This window comes from Centrocercus urophasianus, unplaced genomic scaffold, assembly GCF_019232065.1.
Source record: "Centrocercus urophasianus isolate 14NV4802_14NV808 unplaced genomic scaffold, USGS_Curo_1.0 seq_24, whole genome shotgun sequence".
Classification (NCBI taxonomy): Eukaryota; Metazoa; Chordata; class Aves; order Galliformes; family Phasianidae; genus Centrocercus; species Centrocercus urophasianus.
The window spans coordinates 10795952-10802691 of record NW_024884800.1 but is presented as its reverse complement, the minus strand read 5'-3'; the positions used below and the strand labels follow the sequence as shown (position 1 = coordinate 10802691).

Below are 6740 nucleotides of genomic sequence, written 5' to 3'. Positions count from 1 at the left end.
TGACAAAGGTAAGTGCCCATGTGCCTGGACAGACTCCTCCAGCAGTGTCCTGGACACAGGACCATCAGGCACAGGCTGGAATTTGGTCCCTCTTTCTTTGGGGATGAACTACGGCAGCAAAGGGAGAATTTCCAGGGGTATCACAACTGATGCTGGTTGTGCTGCTCTTTTGTAGGAGGAAACCCACCCTGTTCCGCTCTGCGTGCTAAATTAGAAGTATGAGAGTTTCTTGTACATGCAGCTTGTTGTCTTGTGTTTGTGTGGAATGAAAGGCTGCAGAAGGGAGAGATGGGCTCAGGAAATGAAGCACTGGGTCTGAGTCCTGTGCCTGGGGAAATCCATTATTTGCTGGGTTTAATAGGATGCTTACAGATTAATCAGTCACCACAGAGGCTGTGAAACATATGCCAAATATTCTCCTTCCACTTTGGTGCCACCCTATTTACAAAGCAAGGGAAATAATCTCTTCTGTGGTATCTGCCACCCCTGCATTCCTTTAGGAAGCACTCACAGCAGCTGTTGTCTTCCGAATACCAGGCACCAAGGCCCAAGACTACTCCCATTACTACACAATTGGAGTTTGCTCCCTTATCGGCCCCTTTCTGCTGTTCCTGCTCCTCCGCATATGGCGGCGAGGTAGGTGGATCTGCTCCTGCATTTCTCCCTTTGAGGCTGCACCTCTGGGCATGTTCCTAGGGGATAAAGGCAGTGGAAGGATACCAAAGTATTCCTTCCCTAAGAGCTCCTTAGATGTGCCCCTCCTGCCATTCGTAAAAGGTTCCAAGTTTGTGATGCAGCTTAATGAAGCAGAAGCACGGCACAGGGCAGTTGGGGTGGCTTTCTGCAGAACTTGGATGTTTTAGTGCTGATACCAGAACTGAGATACAGCATCACATCTAATCCATAGAAGAGGTACAATTGATGGACTCAGAAATGCAGCCTCTGAGCATGGCTGTGATTATTTTGTTGTAGACACCTTAAAACTCCAGCTGGGGAGAACATCCTGGGATGTGTCCACTTGAAAATAAACCTGCAAGATGCAGGTCTCCGCAGCTTCCATCAACACCATTACCCCTGAGGATGGAAGGAAATGCATTATTTTCTAAGTGGTAGATTTCACTTGTACTTGGGTAAAATAGCCACAGAAATCTCCATCCTGACGACAAAATCCATGTCAGCCCCTGGTGAAAGTGCCAACAGTGCACCTCTGGGTTCCCAGGGCTTGGGGAGAGGGAGGGCACAACACATCTGTGTGTCTCTCAGGTACTAAAACTCTCTTTTTCTCAGGTGCATTGCGGAAGATGAGAACCGTTACACAGCAGCAGGTACAGGAAAATCTTCTGAAAGCTCCTTGGGTAAATGCTAACTGCCGGCTTCAGTATGATGCACTGAGCTGCAGGAATAGGTTGCTGAATATAAAATTAGGAAGTTAATTCAGTGCTGTAGGAGTAAGTTGTGAAGTGCCTGCCCTTCCCCCAGCTGCACAGTTCCCCTTTGCCCCCTTCCCAGAGCCCAGAGGAGCTGTTTTTAGGGACCTGAGAAGCTTGAGGACAGCTTTAACCAACAGCAGCATCGAGCAAGGACGGTTACATGCAGAGAAATATGGAGACAGTATTTCTTCCCTGATTGCCAGCCTTGTGAATTTATGTTCAGAATGTGTTTGGGGTCCATGTGGGCCATCTAGGGACTCATCTCATGCAGGGAGAGAAATAAAACCCAGAGGAAGAATCAAAGGAAACAAATAGGAAACATGAGAGCAGGACAGCCCCAGCTGCTCTGCAGGCCGTGTTTCATGTAGGAACTGGCTTTGTCTGAAAGGTCCTTGGCTAAAATAATCCTTGCTGCATGGGGGTCAGCAGCTCTGGATCCCTGCTAATTCCAGCACCTTTGGTGTTTTTTCTGTACTTCTCCAGGCCTCAAACACAGAGGATATCCACATGGAAAACACCGTGGTAAGGGACGTGGCAACAATTTATGCCACAGTTGGAGAAGACTTTGAAGAGACAAAACCAAGAGCATTACCAGAGACTCTCTACACATCCGTAAACTTCCCTCAACTGCCCTCTGCTTCGGCTCCGAACTTTGCAGGAGATAGATGTGCAGCAGAGCCAAGGTGATGCTGTTGCCACTCCGTCCCTTGTGATCAGACCTTTGGTGAGTCCCCTCCTGCCCATGGAGTGTTGTTTAAGTGCTTGGAGCAACAGATTATGGAAATGCATTAGTTTGCCTCAAACTGCAGTTTCTCTTGAATTTGAGGAATGATCTGCTTTTAGTTTCCTCTTGAGATTTCCGGAGATCACAGAGACTCTGAACACAAGAGAAAGGTGCCTAAAGCAAAAGCAAAACAACAGTTCACCCATGAGAAGCTCGCTTCCAGAGACATGCCTTAATTTGAGGGGTAATGGAGAGCACTGAATGTATTTCAGTCGTGCATCCCGGGGTCCCTTACCAATTGCTTGTCGTATTAAAAGAATGTACAAAGCTCTTTGGACCTGGTGTCCTTGTTTTTATGAGTATGCCAAGTAATACCTGAACAGACCATTTCTGAAATAAACTTTGCTCAACCTTGGGGTCCCACAGCAGTAGCATTTTAGGGTGTCTGCAAAATGCAATGAGAGCACAGATAATTTTGTTCCTCTTTGGGTTTAATGAAAAACTAGATAATATACTGAAACTTGGGGCCCCATCAGTAATAAATGGACATTAGGAGCGGGTAAGAGTGCTAGGCATCTCCCAACCACAACCAGGCTTGGAGACAGCACAGAAGCCTCTACTGCAGCCTCCCTCCCATTTGGGTGCTCCTGTGTGGTCTGGGATCATGTTCAAGAGGGATGACAATGGTAGTGGTGGTCAAAGCCCCTCTACTGGCACCAGCTGAAGTACAGGGCTGTTCTACCCTTGTGAAACCCTGCTGATGTTCATTACGGCAGTTTTTCTTCTGAAAACAGAAGTGCTTTGTGATGATAAAACCACAAATGCTGAAAAGCTGCCTTAGGTGAACAGTGCCTTTGCAGTGGTTATCATAAGACCTCAAGCATCAGGGAACAAGAAAGAACCAAAAAAGTGAAGCAGCAGCAAATAAGCGCACAGGAATTGTGGGTGTCAGTTTTGAGGCACTTGTGGTCACTGCCTTACTGTTTGTTCTTAAGCACAGCTGCAGTTGTCCCTGTCTAGCTTCTGAAAGGTTTGGAAACACCATCCAGGGAGAGCAAAAACTGCTGAGTGCACAGCCCTGCTCTTCTGCAGCTGCGAGCCCTTCAGGAAAGTCTCACAGGTGCCTACTAAGCAACAAAATAACCTCAATACTAAAGCAAAATTAATCCATAGATCTAAATTTGTAACAACTAGCATTCACTAAAAACTCAGCTGCATCACTGTGAGCCTTACATCTCCCAGAGCAGCTTCTTGGAGAAGACATCTTTGGAGAGCCCAGCTCCTGAAATGTCATCTGTTAAGAGGATCTGCAGGGCAGGAGGCATTAAATCCTCCCTGTGGGACTAGGATCTTGTAGGGTGGCAGCAGGGAGAGCTTGTAAGAGGTCCAAGTCCATGCTCAGCTGATGCACAGTGAGCAGAAATGCCCATCCTTCCATGGGATTTTTCAAGATCAGAAATTGACCTGACTGTGGCACCCAGCACATAACGAGCTGATCTCAGCTCAAATGCTTTTTGTAGGAACATGCTACAGGCTGCTGAGATGTGACACTAAGATTTGGGCAAGGTAATGCAGCTTCTCCCTTGGCATGAGAACATATATTAGCAAACAGTGGAAAGACTTTCTGCAGAGTGGCTGCTGTCTGTTGCTGGTGGCAAGGTGCAACACTGAGACCAGTTCTCTGCAGTTTTGTGCTAATGAGGCTTGCCAAGCCCTGCTCTCCATGCCGGGTCATACACAAGTGTGATAGCTGTGCTTGTAACATGGTGTGGTTGAAACTACACTTATTTGGTAGACTGCAAGAGTGGCCCAGGGGACAGGAAAGCAGGTCTTCATTCAGCAGGGAGGTGTGGGGAGCCATGGAATCATAGAATCATAAAGATTGGAAAAGACCCCTAGGATCATCTAGTCCTATCACAGCCACATCATGGATTCCCCGCGGCAACCCATGGTTCCTCTTGCATCCCACGCTATGTGCAAAACACAGAGCAAACTGCAGAAAGCAGTACAGCACAAACTACAAGAGAAAGGAGGAATGGTTGGCCGCAGTTTCTCCATAAGGTTTGTCTGCTGCCCAGTTCCTGCCTTCTTCCCTCCCCCCGCCCTGACGTTCTGCTCCCCTCTTGCTTCATGTTCTACCAGTGACATTTTGTCCCCACCTCCGCCATGTCGTGGCCTCTGACTTGTGCTGCAGCCTCATCGGCTGCCTCTGCCTTTCCATTTCCTCCTCTGAGCAACTTCTTCACAGGGCTTTGTGTCTCTGGCCCCTTCTCTGCCTGCCCTTTGTAGCTCTTAAAGGTCAGTGTGGCTTTCTTGTGGCTGCTAATGGCTTGGGGCTCACAGGCCCCCCCTCAGACACTGCTGGCTGCGTCTCAGAGTAGCTTCCTCTGCCGGATATTTGCAGCCTTTGATTTTAAAGACTCACGTAGTGCACTGTTCCTCTCAGCAGCCCTGCTGCTTGTCCTATGTCTTCCATGTTTTGACCCATCCCATGTGGCTGAAGGTCATCTCCTGCTGAGCACAACCTGCTCTGACTGGGGCAGGGTACCTGGTGACAAAGGGCATGGAAAATGCCAACATACCTGATGCCTTCTTCACCTCGGTCTTCACCAGTAAGACCAGTCTCTCTTGGTTGGAGAGGAGCAGGTTAGAGAGCACCCAAGCCAACTGGATGCATGTAGGCACATGGAGCCTGATGGGATGCCACCTATGAGCTCTGAGGAAGAGGCTGATGGCATGGCAAGGTTGCTCTGGATGATCTCTGTGAGGCTGTGGCAACTGGGAGAGGTTCATGAAGGCTGGTGGAGGGCAAACATCACTCCTGCATTCACAAAGGAGGACCAGGGGGAGCTCCAGCCTGGTCAGCCTCCCCTTGAATCGTGAGTAGGTGAGGGAAACCACTTCCCAACATATGACAGGCAAGAAATCTACTGGCAAGAGTCAGAGTGGATTTATGGATGAGAAACCCCACTGAACCAACCTGACGTGGCTCTGCACTGAAGTGGCTGGTTGCCAGATGAGAGCAGCGCAGTGGATGATGCTTCTCCTCAGCCTTAGCGAGGTTCTTCATGCCATCTCCCAAAACTTCCTCATAGAGAACCATGGGTTGGATAAATGAATGTATCACGTTGGTGGGGCAGAAGAATCAGGCCAAGACATTCAAAACCAAACAGAACGTGGTCCTGGTGACCATCTCTAAGAGACCTTGTGTGAGCAAGGCATCGGATTGGAAAAAGTGCCTGCAGGCCTCCACTGCCCTGCCATTCCAGGACATCCAATTTACTTAGAGCAAAAAAGTGTCATGGACTTCACCAGAACTGATCTGGTAGAGAAGTTGCAGTACTGATTTTTTCCTCTCTTTTAAAACTGTGTGGAGAATTTAGAAAAGCTCTGGTAAACCGTTCAGCCAAGCACCTTCCTGGCAAAGGCCAGGGTGCTCCAAACATCCTGCGAGAGCTATGCTGAGATCGACCAACAAACGTAATTTTTGTCTTTGTCCTGACACTTCTGACTTCTAGCAGAGACCAGTGATTGCCCCTTCATGACGAGCTGGGTTACAGCAACATGGGGCTGGGAGAGTGAGGCCTGAGGCTGTGCCTTTGGACAGGCTGTGACATTGGGTACATATGTGCTGATAGTCAGCTGCTCCTATCTCTCTGTAACCACGAGAAGGTGCTGTGGTCCAAAGCAGCGTGTGTGCAAACTCTTCCTTGCAGCCAATATTTACAGGTTCGTGCTGCTGTGTTTGCTGTTTGATCTTCAAAAGGTGCAGGGTGCAACACAAGTGCCGGAAAAGCTTTGGAAATGATTATGAAAGGATTTAACTAATTTTTCATGTCATCCATTTAAGATTAAATGTAGAATATGACTTCAAAATTTCCTTCCAACAAATTGTGGAAGGAATAATGTGGTGGAGTATCCTGATTGATAAATATGTCTCTGTGGAGAGGGGGGTATGGATGTTGGGGACATGGTGGGAGCACTGCCTGCAGGGAAGGGACAGAAGTGCTGCTCCCAGTGGCAAATCACATTTTGCTGCATTTAACACCAGCACCTTCACACTTGTTTTGGTTGCTTTTAGTTTTGTGGCTGTCCTGAGCATCCTGGCTGCAGCGTTATGACTGAATGCAAATGTCCGGTGATGTGACCCTGCACTGAGGAACTGAGGAACAGAGAGCCTGCAGTTTGCTAGGCACAGGAAAATAGAGAAGTTTTATTAAAAATGAAAATGCACTGTTGGCAATAAAATGGCGTGAAAAGATCCAAGTGGGAACAGCCTGTGCTTCAACAAAAAAAAAAAAGGAAAAATATGGGGGGGATCACAGGCTGCGAGAAATCATAGTGTTAGAAGCATCAAAACTCAGAGATGGGGCTGCAAGTGTTGCATGGGTTTCACATGTGGCTAAGAATGCTGAGGTAACCTTATCAGAAGCATCAGAGAAAGCTAAGACAGCCTACGTAGTGGTGTTGTAAATATTAAATTTAGGTGTGGATGTACTCCAGATGCTAAATTTGGGTGGTGAGGCACTGCAGCAGGTTGCCCAGAGAAGTTTTATAGAAGTGGTCAAAGTCAGGTTGGACAGGTT

At 48.0% G+C, this 6740-nt stretch overlaps 1 long non-coding RNA gene across 1 annotated transcript; it reads left to right on the top strand.

The window, feature by feature from the left end:
- The first annotated feature begins 6 nt into the window (after positions 1 to 6).
- Positions 7 to 2486, top strand: LOC122163729. The gene is made up of 3 exons (XR_006170028.1): positions 7 to 636; positions 1288 to 1325; positions 1914 to 2486. It is a non-coding gene; the product is annotated as an uncharacterized LOC122163729 (long non-coding RNA).
- Positions 2487 to 6740: the final 4254 nt, after the last annotated feature.